Genomic DNA, 17295 nt, shown 5'->3' with positions numbered 1-17295 from the left:
ATATATGCCATGTTTGATAAATGAAAGGGGAACTGTAGACTGTACAGGGACTACTGAAGGTTAGTAAATTTAAATGAAATGATACATGATGGAACCCACAAGAACTTGCTTGATTTACCAAGATTCTATTGTTTATAAGCAAGCTGATAAAGACAGCAGGATTTACTTTGTCTGTGGTCCCGGGTATTTAATTAATTTTGTCTGTTGATGCACTTTAATGTGAAATGCGTACATAAAATCTTGAAACTAATTTGAAAAGGTTTAATTTTGACAATTTACTTTTAGGTGGGCTAATTAGGTGAAAATAAATTTTCCTCTCCTTCTCCCTTCAAAGGATGTTTGTGTGTCCCTGTAAATTAAATTCAGGTTCAACTGGGAACTGCTAAATTTTGTCTGGATTTCTTTTTTCTATGTCATTTAGTGTATTTCACCTATAAGAAAAAAAGGTAATGATATTTTCTCAGTTCTAGGTTTGGGTTTTTTTAAAGTAAATTATTATTATTTAAGTAAAGGTTATGTGTGTTTAAGGAAACATGACGTGACAGGAAAAGGAAATAATTTTCTGCATTATTTAAAATAGAGTTCTGATAGATGAGCTTCCACATAGTTATTTAAAGTGAGAGACAATGTAAAAAAAAAAAAGCAACCAAAACCAGAAAAAAAGCACAACAAGAACCAACCCACTGAAAAGCCCCCAAACCAACAACAAAACACAACAAAAAACCCCCAGACAATCTCTAAACCAACCGTGAAAATAAATTTGGGTTATTACTGCCATTCTCTATGTAATCACTCCTTCTCAGAAATTCCCACCTGCTATAACCCTGCATATCAAATATGTGCTGATGTGTCAAGGCTGTCTGCTGTCCTAAGCCTTGCTAAGGCACCGAGCACGGGCCAAGGGCTGTGCACAGGAAGGGCACACACAAACTCCACTGCTCTGTACCTCTGAGACCCTCCAGGCTTCCTGCAGTGCTGCTCAGGGAGTCCTTGGGCTGCCCCTACACGTCCTCTGTGAGTTAGGTGCCTTACCAGCAGGGTGTGTGACACTGGACAGCAGAGGGGAGTGTTTGGGGGTCATTGGTTCCAGCATTGTTTCAATGGCTTGATCAGCTAATTGCACAGAATAAGTATTTGGACACAAATTGAAAGAAATCTAACTGTCTTCAGGTATGCTTTGAATATGCTTTGTGGATTAGCCACATTTCAGAAATAAGAAAAAAAGTAATTAGAGATATCTAGAACTGAGTTCAGGTCATAATACAGCATACCAAGTGCAATGTATTTATTTTTCTGCAGACATTCAGATTCTTAGAAAACCATCAGATTAAATAAGAAAGACATCAGAGGGCATTCTGCTTCTGAGGCCAGTAAAAACTTAACTTACTGTTCTTTCTAGTTCAACTTCTAAGAGAATACATTAGAGCTAAATCTCAAACATTTTGATAAGATAATAATTATTTTGAAACCTAACATGTTACATCAATTAGTTTCTTTGTGCCACATTTTGGATCTGTCCTAAAGGAAAACCCAGAATCTTTTTCGGATTCTGAAGTGTGCTAAAATGATGATCCCTAATGTCAGATCTGTAATAAAAACTATATCTAATAGAGTTTTAAGAGCTTTGGATATATAGACAAGAAAAGGACTGTCTGTAGTCAGAATGTTCTATTATCTCATCAAAAGCAGTTTTTTCATGTTTAAAGGGTATATTCCTCCAGTATTTAGAGCCATGTATTCTTTTCTTCATATTTCAAAATGTTGCAACAAATTTCTTAAACTTCTACATCACTGACTGCTTGTAAGCCTGGATATCTGTAACCTAAGCTGTTTCCTTTGATGTTTGGCATCTGAAAGCCCTGAAAATTCATGTTCTGTTTGGAGCTTAGCTCATCTCTAAATCTCTGAGGAAAACTCTTCTGGATCTACCACTGCCAAATATACTAAGCCTCTCATTTCAGATCAAACTCTGTGGCTTCCTATAAATGTATAGAATTAGCCATCCATGTTAGAACTTTCTAAAAAAGCTAAATAACATCAGCATCCTCTTGGATCCCCAAATACTTCTAGCAGCAAAAGCATTGACAATAAGGTCAGTTTTACTAAGCATCTACAGGAAATGTCTTGCCCACAGAAATGTTTTGTAATGAATTTTATCTAATTTTGATCAAAGGCATGTTACAAAAAATGAAATTTTACGTAAAACTAATGTCTTGTGTTTCTCTATAATCCTAAATGATGAAGGCTTCGTGACATGACCTTTAGATCTTGACATGAAAATTTCCCCCCTCCCACCACTAACATATCAAACACACATATCTAATGAAAAAAGAAGCTTAATAAAGTTTCCAGTCATCTGTTTATCACCATGCTTAATATAATGCAAAAAAAATAAAAATTAAAATGGAGAACAGCAACTTATTAAACAGAGACCTCTAAACACACTGAAAAAATTGTTAAGATGAATTTAATACAACCATTTTTCTTCTTAGTTAAAAAATGCTTTTTCTTTCATTCTTTCTTGATCAGCTTTCAGTGCCTTTTCAAATCACATCCTGGGGAAACTTCTTTGTTCTTCCAAAGCTGAACTGTTCTTCCAAAGCTGAACTGTGAGTATGCCATTTACCACATGATCTTTCCCTGCTTACACTAATATGTTGCTCCTGCAAATTGTGCATCTATCCTTGGTTAACTACACTGACAATAAGCTGTTTTGTGACAGAGATTGTCATTAGTTGACTTTTGTTTAGCTTTAACTCCTCAAGGTAGATAAGGAAATCACAGATAGAAAATGTTTCTACTTTTTTATTTTATAATATTATTTTATGATCTGCACTGTAATATATATGAGAAGGAGTTATTAATCTCAAGGTACCCCATGGCTATTTATATCATATTAAGGTAAAATCTCCTACATGACAGCTTTACACCACAGCATATAACCTGACTCAGAAACAAGCATGTCCTGACAGAGCAAGAAGTATTGCGTGTAACACTGGTGATGATTTTTAATTTTTATTTAAAAATCAATAGTGTATTCAGAAGGTTGATTGGGCAAAGCATTGTCCTTCATAAAAGTAAAATCCTCAGGGTGGACAGTGAAGATCTGGCAAGATTGTCCTACCTTTAGCAAACCTACAGTACACTTGTAGTTCATCTTTTGTTCATGCCCACTTTTGTCCATCTTTCCAGAGGCTCAATGCCTGAAACAGATTTTTTTTTAATTTCAGAGCAAGATATCTGCCACGACAATGTGCATGTAGATGGTTTGTATGAAAATTATTTGAAAACCTTCCCCCTTTCCTGAAGAAGCTCCCTCCTTTGAGACTTCTTTTCTTCATTATTTCAGGTGCATCACTTCTGGACAATAGTTGATTTGCATAAGCCAAAAAAAATTACCTGAATAGATAAAATGTAAAAAAAATAGATTTTACATATGCATGCAGCTGTCATTGAGGCATATATTCTACTGGGCACATGGAAAACCCATTAAGAAGTCGTGATGTCAAAAATCATTCAGCTCAAGACTGCGGTCATCTTAGGTTTGCAACTGGCAAGCAGTGATATCGATGCCAGTTGCTACATCAAGAACAAGAACATACATATGCACACACAGACATTTACCTGGCAAATGTGATATCAGTTCAAACTCATAAAAATATATTATAGTTTCCAGAAGCACTTTTACATTTTTGTGAAAGATGTAGATTTTGAGACTCAAGTTATCAAGATAACATTTACGAATGAATGATTTGGAGCTTGGGTAAAGATGCACATTTGGCCAGTCCTAACTAAAATTATATAGAAGAGTAAAATGAAGCCAAGACTAAATTTATATTTACATTTTAACTGAATTGTGAAATAACTACTGGTATGCCACATTCCTACTCAAAGATGAATATGTTGCATACAGGTAATACCTGACAAAAGGAAAGCCTTATAAAATACAGAGTTCAGCCTGTTACTTTGGCTGAATGAAGCTAGCAATTAGCTTGTAACTTTCCAAGTGAAAAAATCATAAGAATGAAAGCCAGTTAACACAAGAATCTATTCTGGTAAGAGAACCATTCACACCTGCAAAAAACAAGAAATCTGTCCCATGAGAATCAGTGAAGAAAATATGTAAACTAACCAAAAATAGAGAGGTTTAATGGATATGCAAAATGCCATTTACTGACCAACGAACTGAGTGTCAGCGTATTGTTAGCCAATTAAATCTAACACAGTGCCTTTCTGATAATCCTATTATCCTAATATTTTGAATCCATTCAAAAATATGAACTATGCAATAAAGATTGGGCTTTTCTGCATGAAGAAACTGAGTCCTGTCTGCTTATCATTGTGGCACTACTACACTTCCTTGACCCCTCTTTGAGTCTCATCTGAAATCTCACTTTATCATCAGTTTAGTTTATTGTGTTGAGAAGAAAAGACTCTGCAGATATTTCACAACATAGCCACTAAATGTGATTTTTTTTGTCCCACCCCTAAGAAAAGGCCGCAGACATTGTACTAACCCACCCATACTGGGTTGCAGGAACTCTCTGGATTTGTCTTTTTCTGAGATATTTTGACCTGGTTTTAACCACTCATCTTTGTTTTTTTGAAAACATGTTGACATGGGGATTCAGAAGGACACTGGATAAGAAAAAGTAATACAAAGAAAAAGGGGATAAACTAAATAGATTTTTCCCTTTGTTTGGGTTTGTTTTTCAGGGTTTCTCTATTTTTTTGAAAGTTTTAACTCCATTATTGAAAAGGTTTTTCCTAAGTTCATTCAAACTGAATGTTGTAGCTGGAAATCACCTGTATTTTTCTTACTATTAGCTTTTTTTCTTTTGATTAAACTCTCTAGACTTAAAGTAGACCAATAATATATATTATTATCTCCACAGCTAAATTGCCACTCCTTTTACCTAGAAATAAATTGACACTTTGGATATTCCTTATGATAATTTGGCCAAAATAACACATACAAGGTTTCCCCTTTTTTGTTATGGACTCTAGGCAGACACGATAACCTGGATTTTAATCGCGAAAGGACTGTAATGCCATACAGTATTAATGTGTAGGAAAGGGCTCCAAAATTATATTAGAAATAGACCCCATAGCATGCTGAAAACTCAGTATAACTGCAAAGCAAAATATTGAATCAACTGAGTCTATTTATAGACTCTTTGTATCTTCTTCTCAAAAGTGAGCCAACTGCCACAACTGGTAGAGGCCAGTAAATTAATTGCTAGATTTATCTTCTTGCACAAAATCCTCCCTTGCTGAGGAACTAGGTTTATTAGTAACACATGGAATTATTAATACACACCTAAATTTCAAACATACGTTCATTTTAAATCAGGCTGATACTGTGCTCAATCCTAACGCATCACTATAGTTATGTTTTGGTTCGTTATCTCCCACTGGAAACAATACAGTCACATAGCTCAATGCAGAATCATTTTCATATCCCATTTTGGTAATTCAGTATTGCTGTGGACAGGCCATATCCTATTCTAAGTTGGTTTTTTTGTCCTAATTATATAATAGCTGTGCAACTCTGCCAGTTTATCCATGACAAATTAACCACAGATGTCATTAGATCAGATATTAGTTTCATTTTCATCTGTATATTACCTGCAGGTATATTAAAAATTACTTGAATCTATGCCAGATTCAAATAATAACTCTAAGGAACCAAGGTGATAGGAAAATATTCAGAACCATGGGTTTAATTGTAAAGATATATTTTTAATAATAAAACTGTCCTCTAGCCACTGAATTGGTCATTCAGGAAAACCTCTGTTATGTGCTAACTTCAGTTTCAAGAATTAGTAGGAAAATTTAATTTCCCATTCCATTATGCAAGTAGAAACTTAGAGCAGTCACTTTTTAAAGCGAAAAGGTGCAAGGCGGAAAGATTATTTTGAATCACATTTCATCTTCCATTGAAAGCTGCATAGTCTGCATAACCAAAGTCAAGAAACTCACTTTTTTGCTGACTGTGTGCTCAGTTATTCAGCAGACTCAGAGCTTAAGTTTTTCATAATTTCTAGGGAATTCTACCCTAGGAAGGGTGGGAGGAAAGAAAGAAAAAGTTATGCACATCTGCATCACCTTAAAATATAATTTGCAAGGAAAAAAAGTTGTGTGGTTTTTTTTTTAATGAGAAGAAATGTGGAAGTAGTGCAAGTATTTTGCAATGGGAGGGACAGAATGAGTTTACAACTTCTAGAATAGTAAAAAGTAATTAGTGAATTTTGACCTGGCCGAACTACCAGAATTTTAAAGATCCTCATTCATTTTTATGAATCCACATTCCTTATAAGACTGCACATCTGGTTTTGAAGGCAAATTTAGTTTGTAGCAAATACACTATATAATGCACTATATGCACAAACCTAATTTCTCCTAGTATTCCCAATGCAGACCTCAGAAAAACAAGTGAAACAAGAACTCAGCTCAGGGTGATTTACAGCCTGTATGAAAGAAGATAACTTCTAGGTTTAATAACATGAATATGCAACCCCTCAAAAAATTATATCAAAATGACATGTCATCAACAGTTGAGAAAAACATTGTTAATTTGAATCTTTTAATTTAATTAAGAGCATATTTTCTCCATTTATTTAATAATAATTTAATGCTATTAAATTCCTCATTGACATCTAGACTCTTCTATTAAAATCTAGCAGCGAATCAGATGAAGAGTGTTGAACAGGATAAAAGCATGAAGGCAATTTGTCTTAAAAAGAATATTGTATATTTATATTTTGTAAAGTGTGGATCCTGAACTTTAAGGAAACCCACTAAAGCCATGTCTCAAATGTCATCTTCCATTAAAAAGGCAAAGAACTTATTGCAAAATTGTATCCCAAGACATGTTTACTTTTCTTGTTATTGTTGTCATTATTATTAACAGTAAAGAAAAGTAGTGCCAATATGTTTATGTTCACAGAATATCTCCATTACAAAACGTTTGGAAGCTTATATATTTTTGTTGTTTGACTCAGGAAAAGCTGTCAAGAAAATTTTGCCTAATCTACTCCAAAAATTTATTTATTGTGTTTCAAAATTAAATAATAACTTGTGATATCATTCTACTCTGGAAAATAAATATTTTTTTAAATAGTATTTTAGAGCTTGCTAGTTTCTGTTCTACGTTAAAATAGACATATCTTGAAAATATTATTTGGCTTCTACCTTGTAGATTTATATTTTAATTTATAAAAATCCACAAATTTAACATTATTACATGCATACTCTAATAACTGAACTGCTCTAGATAGCTTCATCAGCAACTGAGGGCAGGTAGCTGTTGATAAGACTGCTGGAATGCTGACAGTAAGGTTTTCCAGAGTGGTTCTGCACAGGATGTGAAGACAAGTCAGTTGCTATGAAGTTATTTTTAAGATCTGAATATGCAAGCAATGTTTCTGGGAGGAGGAAAAACAGATTAAGAAATCAGCCCTATGGGAAAAAAATACATAAAAACATGTCATATATTTTCAAATGCAAACTTTATTTTGAAGTCATACATTATGATATATATTACATGAAGCCTGGGTAGTGTATAAGAAGAACATTGGCAAGCTATTGAATAATTTTTGTTTTAAAAATAATTCTCCATAATACAAAACATCTTTAGAAGTACCAAAAACATTTTCTATGTAGGTTATTTCTGTTTTTCTTTTCTTTTTGACAGGAAAAAATTATAGTTTGAAAGGCAGCAGGGAACTACTGTTGCATGCTTATTATTGCCCTGAGGTTTGATTCCTTTTTAACACATTCTGAAAAGTCAGAATGTTGATCTGTGCTTCAATAAACCAATCCCATCCAAGTGTGTGTCTTGTCAAGGGAGCACAGTGGCTTCTTTTTCTTTTTTCAGTCTTCAAATCAACACAGAGTCTTCAAACTTCAGATTTCTTCATTGATAAAGGCTGACAGATCAGAAACCTTAAGAAGACTAACACCTATTTGAAAAGTCCAACAAATAATATTCCGAAGAACAGCTAGAATTATGATTATTGACAAATGTCATTTCCCTCACCAGTTTAAATGTACAAACAAGGAAATCTTGTTCACAAAAACCAGTGATTTTTGTACACTGAAAACTATAGTCAGAATAGATGTTTTTTACCAGTTTTAACAAAAACTGCTCATGACTTTCTCATGCCATATTTCCAAAGAGCACTACTTTTGTAGAGGAATAGCCCACACCATTTCTGTGCATGGTTGAAGGTAGCTGGGTGCTGCTTGCGTGCATTGAGCAGTGCTAAGCAGAAGAACAATGTCTTGCAAGAGAACAGCAGATGGCAAATGCACTCATTCAAAGGGTTCATGCAGAATCCCCCCATGCTGCTATAGCTAACTTGATAAGAAGATAATTATGTGTCCTGATTTTGGCATCTGTTTTCCTGATCTTTTTCTGTTAGGTCACTCTAATCCAGGTCACAGCATGACTGGATGTGGGCAATGCCTCAGGCATTAGAAGAAACATTTATTACTTGTTTAGCAAAGCTTTAGAAAGTGGAAGGCACTTGTCACTTGCCTGGTGCAGTAGGTGGAGGTCTTTGCCTTCCACAGTTTATGTCCTGCCAGGGTCCTGGGCAGGATTGCAGGTGCATGGAACTGAAATACAGCTCCTGCCATGCTGCAGTCTGACCCCACCCAGCCATGGTGGACAGCCCAGACTGTCTGATCCTGATCCTCACCCACATGCTGCCATCCTGGCCTGGGTTCAGCCCATCCCCTCACCTGCCCAGTTGTCCCAGGTTTATGTCTGACCCCAATTCCACTCTCACTGGACCTGATCCATACCCCAGCATTGGCCTCAACCTGCCTTGTCCCCAGGCAGGTGCCTTATGCCTTGTCTGGGGCTGCCTTAGGAAGCCTGCCCTGCTCCCTGCAACTGTTCTGACCCCATTAGTCTTGTTTCCAAAAAATCAATTTATGTGTATCTGTTGTGTCAGAAATTGAGAACATGTTTAACAGAATAACGATGTAAAAATTCACCTGATCTACTTTTGAAAATCTAATTTAGTATAACGTCTTGGTTTTGCACGAATAACTATGTTGGGAAGGATTATGTGAAATTATATAAACATAAAGTACAAGAAAGTTCCAGATAAAAAATTTTGAATATTCTGATTTTATTACTTATGCCTGAGAAAACCTAAAAATAAAATAAAAATTCAGTCTTTATTGTTGTCCTTTTTATTTTAAGGACAGACAAGAGAAAAAACATTTCACTGTTTGAAGACAGATATTCAGAGTTAAACAAGTAATAGAAACAGAAAGATGTTTATGAATGCACAGCAAAAGACAGCAGGCTCTCTATGAGCACCAGGCTAATAGGTGCTAGGTTACAGCTGTGTAAGAAGCCAGTTTTCAGAAAGCAGAGATTCTACAATGCTTTTTTTCTGTCAATTTTTTTTTATTGTTCTCCATGTTTCAAAAAAATAACAGCCTGGAGGAATATGTTTTACATTTTGCTGATTACCTAGAAAAAGTTGGGCTTGCTTTGCTGGGGTTTTCTTCACTGTTGTATAGGTTGTCCTGAAATATAAATAATTTTAAATTTAAAAATCCAACATAGTATTCCCAAGAGGCAGTGAGAAACATGTAACTGAAACTCAGAGCAAACTGATTATTTCTTCTGCCCAGAGACAGTGTTATGTTACAACTGTGTGTTATGTCTGGCTTTTATGAGAAGCATGAGATAGAAAAAAATAACACATCATACAGTGATGAAACATAGGACATACACTAATGTATGGAAGTACAGAAGTATCATACACATGAAAATATTTTTATACAATTCTTTATTTCACAGAAATGCTTTTCCAAAGTTTTTGTTTTCTTCAAACAAGATTCATTTATTTTCTGATTCTTTAACATATAAACCACACACCCCACAAACCAAGACACCAACCCAAAGCAGAACATGCAATTCAAAATAATGCAATGTGCAATAAAGTTACATGGCTAAGACCTATGAATCCTATATCTGAGCACCTCCTGGGTGATAATGTGTCTTTGCTCATCATATAATTTAAATAACATGTCACATCTTTGCACTTTGCCGAAGATGTCCATCCTCTCATTTCTCATGGAAGCACATGCACATCTTTGGAGTAGCCTTACAGGCCTGATTATTTCCTGTGTAGAAAGAAATCAAGGCTTCTTTTGGATATGTTTGTATGCTGCATTTAATTCTGTGATAAATATATGTAGATTCTTAGTCACAGTGAAATAATGCACCAAACCTGAGAGAGAAAAGGATTCTTCCTCGTACTTACAGCAGAGAAATGTTAACTGAAATTTTTGGGGTGCATGACTACATCTCTTGTTTTGGTGGCCAAATACAGGTTCTACCAAATACTAGATTCCTTTAAAAAGCAGTAAATCAGTAAATGAGAATTAAAATGATTTGGCATAAATATGGCAAAATAACACTTGAGAAAATAATTTTAACTACTATTTAAACAGAAATGTTATAACTACTCATGATTCTTAGATTAAATGTACTATAGACAAAAGTATGTCAGGTTAGATAATGCATTAATAGTAAAAAAAAACCAGCAAGGTTGTTGGTAGGAACCCTTTTGATTTGAAAATGCAGCCTATAGGCTACAGGCTATAGGCAGCATATAGGCTTGCTGTTGTTGTCATTATGACATACAATTGCCAGGCAGCATAGAAATTCGTTATAAGTATCATCACACAAAGGTTGTTTACTTGTTTGAAGGGTATCTCAACCTTATTAAAGATGATTTATTGAGCTTTTTGAAGATACATAAAGCAGTCTGTGCTCAAATCTGTTCTGGCTCCTGAAATTTTATTGTTCTGGCCATGTTATGGTTAAATAGCCTGATGCTGATTATTGATTATGACATAAAGGTCATTCCAAATTTGGGATTGAATTTTTAAGGGACTGTAAGATTGTTTATGGGGTTAATGGCTAATGATGACATTGCACTGTTTAAATGATGATACAGTACTCGCACTGAATTTATGTTCAATATATCTACAAGATTATGTTTTTCATTCAATAATTCAGTACAGTTGGTGTTTGGACTATATTTTGCCTACAGCTTTTGATACTTTGAATCTCCTTTGCATGGTAAAGCTTCATTTTCAATATTCTGTATTGGTCATACATGCATTCAAAACTCGGAATTTTCTTGGAAGCTTTACAGACCCACTTGATCTTTTAATAACTTAATATTTTTCAGGACAGAGCTTAGCATCGCTTTTGCTTGAGGTCTCATGACCTTTTCAAATATCTTTCTTTCCCTCTGTCTGCCTTTCTATTATTTCATGTGAACAAAATACAACCAGATATGAGCAAATACTTGAAACGAGTTATAAGCTATAATTCACTAGCTGGGTGAATATTTCCATTGAAAATGTATACATGAGACTTCTTTCAGAATTGTGTCTAGACTTTTAAAAACTATGGGGAGTTTTTTAAACAAGTGCAAAATTAATCCAGGCAAAAATATCCTTCAGGCTAAGTGAAGGAGCCATGCCACAATTAGCTTTTATTTCTGTGCTCCTGCTACACTCCCTGAGTCACACTGAAGTGACTGGATTGTGAACTTTCCTGTTTCAAAATTGTCTCCATTTTGTCAATTGGCTTTGTCTCTAGCAACAATAAATGTCCTCTTTCTTTTTTTTTTGGTCATAAGGAAGGTAGGCAAGCATTTCATTTGTGGACTCCATCCATATTGTCAATGCAGGGGGTTTGTTTTCATTCTGGTTCTTTTTCTTTTTCTGTCTTGTTTCCTCTTCCCCTTACCTGTACCTCCTGCACATACAAAATATATTGAGAATGCATTGCTAATTCTTCTGCTTTTTAATGTCTGCTTTTCTGCTGAGGAGTTTTGCTTGTCTTCCAAGGACTACAGCAAGAACCAAACGATGACCATTCTAGAAATGCAGAAAAATCCTCAAAAATATCTAAAGAATGCATTTCAACACTGAATTATCCAAGAATATAAACTCAAAAGTATTTCTAGATTAGTTTTTAGTTCATCTGTAGTCCATAAAAACTGGTTAAGGCCAAAAGGTTATATATGTTAAGATAATCAGACTTTTTCCAATTATTAAGAAAACTTTCAGGAAATATTAGTCTGTGTCATTATTATTATTATTATTATTATTATTATTATTATTATTATGTTTCAGTTTTAAACACCTTGGAAAAAACTTTTACTTGAACTTCAAAACCTTGCTTTCATTTGATGCTTATCAAAGTTATGACATTAGTAAGACATGTGCTGACTCCTGGGGACCTCACATTATAAGATTTTAATGGCAGCTTAGCATATAAATCCTACCGCCAAACATTGTAAATCATAGTTATATCCTAGACAGCCATGGTGAAGGACAGTTCTTGTCCATAGTTAATTCAGATTTCTTCTTCCAATATTTTCAAACTGAGACTCATTATGTGGTAATTGAGTGTTATCTTATGGTGTTTCAGGAAAAACACTTTGGTAAAGTATCTCAATTAGCCAATGAGTTCTATCAGTGAGACAAAGAATAAATAGAAGAAATGGAAAGGAAGGCAAGTAGAGCCCACCACGGAATATGCAGTATGTCACCTTTCCAATATGTTAGAGGAAGTCAAGTACTCAGGGAACAGTCTTTTCCATATGATGATAAAGAATGTTCTGTTCTTGAGGACAAAGGGCATTTATCGGATCATTTTTACAGAAAGCAAAAGTACATGGCTCTGAGAGAAAGACAAACTTCTGTCAAAGTAATCTAATTTTCAGTCTTACTACATTGTTCAACACAGTACCATTGTACAGCTTCAGGCTAATATCTGTGCTACTGCTACAAAGTCACTTGGACCTATTTTAGCCAAACAACAGTTTAACAATTTTATTTTCTTTGGTATTGCCAGCTCACCCTGTGACACTCATTTCCACTACTTACTCTCTAGGTATTGTATCTTCCCAAACCCAAGAGTCAAAGCATACCTTGTGATATGGTTTCAAAGGAACTTACCAGGCAGGAAAGTGCCCCACTATGCCTACAAGTTTTGGATCCCTCTGTTGTCCCCTCTCTGGTACTCTATTTTCTATTTCCTCTCAAGTCTTGAAATTCTAGAAAAACTTTCTCTTCCTGAGAGAGTTGAGTTCATTGGAATACTCACTAATGCATTGAAAAAAGAGAACTGGTGTGATAAGTGGAACTGTCAGCAAGTTCAAGGTCAGGAGGACATAGATTTTGAAACATAGTTTGTTTCATCTCTCTAAGTTGAGATTGAAATTTCAATATTCAATTTTATATCATGGAAAACCAAAGCCAAAGAAATTATGAGAGACATTGCAAGTGTTTCTGTATACCCTTATATATACACACACAAAAGGACATATTGCTTTTTTTCCTATCCAATTTTTAACTTTCTTGATGTTCTCTCTATTGGCTCTTTTTTTTCTTCTGAGATAATCTGTGATTTTCAGTTAGAGGCTGTCTACCCCCTCCTTCCAGATCGTTATTCTGTGAAGCACAATAGCATTGCAATATGGCCATCATTAACCATAAAATTCTTACTGTTATTTCTCTTCCTTAGTGTCTGTTTCCTCACCAGACCAAATAAAAAATCATTTGCAGTATTCAGAGGGGTTTTTTTTCTCCCATATCTTCCAATGTTATAACAAATATTATTAAAATTTAAACATATTAGCTATAACTGATTTTTTAAAACTTTGAGAAAAAAAAAAACTGAATTTAAAAAAAATCTGTGAACTTAAGCATCATGTTTAAGCTTTTATTTAAAATGCAGGCCTTCTTTCCCCTCTCAATATTTTGTTTTACTAGAGCCAGAACACACAGAATAATGTGCAGGTCATCAAGTTTTCATGAGTTCCTGACACCTCAAATTTGGTTTCCTATTTTAGTAAAATTAAATACCATATTTTCTTATCATATGCCAATTGTTTTCTCAAGAGTTCAGGGCTTTCCTATGAATATGAACTATTGATTATTTTGTAGCTACACATGTTATTCATGTAAACTACTTGTGACCTCTGTTTCACAACTTTTATTCTACCTCTTTTTAGCATTTACAGATAAATTTTTATTCATATGTATGTTTATTTTTAAATTTTATTAAATTAAAATAAATTATTTTAAAAGTAGTTTTTTAGCAAAATCAAATAAGTATACATATACAAGTATAGTTATATAAAAGTATCATGTGAACAGAGGACATCTCAAATATGCTTAAGGATCATTGATTCCAAGTTTCTGCTCCTAGCAGAATAACGATAAGTTTTAGAATAAATAATATATATTGATGTAGTATTGGAATTAAGTTGTGTTAGTTTGGTTAGCAAGAACTGTGAATGCCATGAAGGTGATCTGGGTGTAGAAGTCAACTGTTAACACTTATGAAGAACTGAAATATCTGATTTTTAAATGGTCATTATGGTGGGTTTGACCTTGCCTGGACACCAGGTACCCACAAGTGCTCCATCACTTCTCAGATGGACAGGGGAAGAAAAATGCAATGAAAGGCTTATGGATCAAGACAGGACAGGGACATCTCCCTCACCAATTACCATCATAGACAGAACACACTTAAGGAAACCAATTTAATCTACTGAAAATCAAACCAAAGTAAGGCAATGAGAAATAAAATAAATCATATAAAAATTTCACCCCACCTTTCCCTTCTTTTCTAGATCCACTTCACACCCAATTTTCTATATCTCCTCCCCCATAGTGGCAGATGGGAACAGAAAATGTGGGTTGTGATCTCATTTTGTTTCTGCTAGTCCACCCTTCTGAGAGGGAAGTCTCCTCCCACTCTTTCCTTGTTCCATTTTGGGGTTTGTCCATAACAGAGAGTTCTCCATCAACTTCTCCAGTGTGAATCCTTCATGTGTGCTGCAGTTCATCACAGAGTGCAAATGTGCAGCCCTTCAGCAACAGGGTGCTCCAATGTAGGGCTCTTCCATGAGTCCACAAGTCCTGCCAGCACTCTGTTCCAGCACAGGCTTCCCATGTTTTCACAGGTCTCTTTTGGTGCATCCACCTGTTCAGTGGGGGCTTCTCCAGAAGTTACATGCGGATCTCTGAACACCCCTGAACTTTCATGGGCTGAAGGGGCACAGCTGCCTCACCGTGGTCTTCACCACAGGCTGCAAAGGAAGCTCTTTGCTTCTTATAGCATCTTCTGTCCCTTCATTCTCACTGACCTTGGAATCTGCATAGTTGCTTCTATCATATAATCTAACTCCTCTCTTGAGCTGTGTTTGCTATTGCACAGGTTCTTTTCTGCTTCCTAAAAAAAATCATGCCAGAGGTTTATCTGTCCTCTCTGATGGGCGGCTCATCCTTGGCCTGCAGTGAGTCCATCTCAGAGTCAGCTGGCATTGGATCTGTTAGACATAAGGGAAGCTTCCAGCAGCTTCTCCCCTGCCACTCCTGGATCTGTCCAATTACCAAAAATTGACCATGAAAACTCACCACAGCCATATACACAGAATAGTTGATACTTTTCATCACACTGAAGGTATGAAAGTCTGATTTCTCTCTACTCTTGCTGAGCTGATATGACTGCTTTGCATTGTTTTATTCTGTTTAGCTGAAGAATGCAAGGCAGAAGGATGAGTACCTCATGCAAAAAATCAGGCAAATATAAAGTAGGTTGAAACAGAGCACAAGAGTCTAATGATTGTTTCAGAGAGGTAAAACAAGGAACAATGCCAGAAAGACAAAGAAAAAAATAATGCCATGCCAGGAATATACTGCTTAACTATGTGTCAATATTGGGTACCAATCACTCAGCCAATTTAAAATTGGACTGTTCAAAATGCTTGACAGTACAAAACATCCAGCAATTCTTCATTGGTGAATGAGGGAGTAAATTCTGTAGTGACCTACCAGAATTTGATGTTTTCCTCATCACTGGTTTACACTGAAGAGTAATCTCTTATTGAAGCTGTCACCAGTGTCATTAACAGATTGAGTTTTTAAACAAACATGCATTCTAGATAAAAAAAAATGTTTTCATTCACAATAAATAATTCAGATAACTCCACATATAAATAAATCAATATCAGATTTTGTGTAATAATATTTTTTGGATGAGAAAAAATTTAATTAAAAAAAAGATCAGAATTTGAACATAACAGTATGTTTTAATGTATTTCACTGTCAAAATATCATTACATTACTCACATTAAGTGAAAATCAAATACATAGAAGAGTTACAAGGCATAATAAAATCTGTTCTATATTTTAGAGGAAGACAAATCATTCAACCTAAACTCCATATCTGTTTTGTTTTGTTTTCCGTGTGTATGGAAAGAAAGGCGGCATTTTTTTTCTTCTGGATCAGAGAGATAAATACAGAATAAGATAAGATGTACACAGACTGCAGTACACCTGATGAACTTTCTAGCTGTGGGGAAGGGAAGAAAGGAAAAATAAAGTTGTCTAGTTGGGTGAATCCAGCAAGGAAATAAGAAAGTTTAGCATATCTGAGAAGGAAGCATTAAATATTCTTTTAATTTTTTCCCATTTGAGGATATTCCCAGACTAAATCTTGATTTCAAGACATGAAAGCCTGGGAAAAGGCTTATTTTTATCAGAGGCATTTTTGGATAGATCATCTAAGTTATGCTACAGTATTTTATTTCATTTATTGAAATCCTTTGAATTCAGACTTGTCTTTGAATCCAGCTGAGAAAAGTCTTGTTACTATTTCTCTGTTAGTTGCCCAAAACACATGAAAATAATGCTTAGAAAGAAATTTCAGAGGATCAGAAATCAAAGAGCACTTTCCAAAATCCTTTGCTCTTATTTCTGCTGACTTTCCAGCTACCATTCTATGCATAACTGGGAAAGAAACAATAAGTTGCCATGGAACTGGAGCAGAAGTTATAAGCTCAACGTTTTTGTGGGAAGAGATATCATTGTATACTTTCTGTATCATCTTTCTGTATGAAGGTGAGACTTTTAAGAGGTCAAAAAATAGGACAGTATTCATTGATGAAGAAGGGTAATATTTACCTGCTTGGTATTGGCAAGTACTTGAAAAGTGGGCAGTCAGGCATTAAAAAATACAGTGAAAAACAAGGGTCACTGAGGCAAGGGTTTTGTAATTCAATTTGCTGTGTAACTGAAATTTCGAGAAGACAGAATATCACAGTTAAACTACATTCACACAGTATGAAATATAAAATGCTCTCCAGTCCTTTATCACAATGCTAAGACATTTTCTACTTGTGACGCTGTAAAGTACTGGAGAGAGGGAGCAGGAGAGATGAAAAGCAACAT

The sequence above is a fragment of the Agelaius tricolor genome, unplaced genomic scaffold, assembly GCF_023055355.1.
Source record: "Agelaius tricolor isolate 1412-34295 unplaced genomic scaffold, bAgeTri1.0.p SCAF_2, whole genome shotgun sequence".
Classification (NCBI taxonomy): domain Eukaryota; kingdom Metazoa; phylum Chordata; class Aves; order Passeriformes; family Icteridae; genus Agelaius; species Agelaius tricolor.
Note: the sequence above shows the minus strand (reverse complement) of the source record.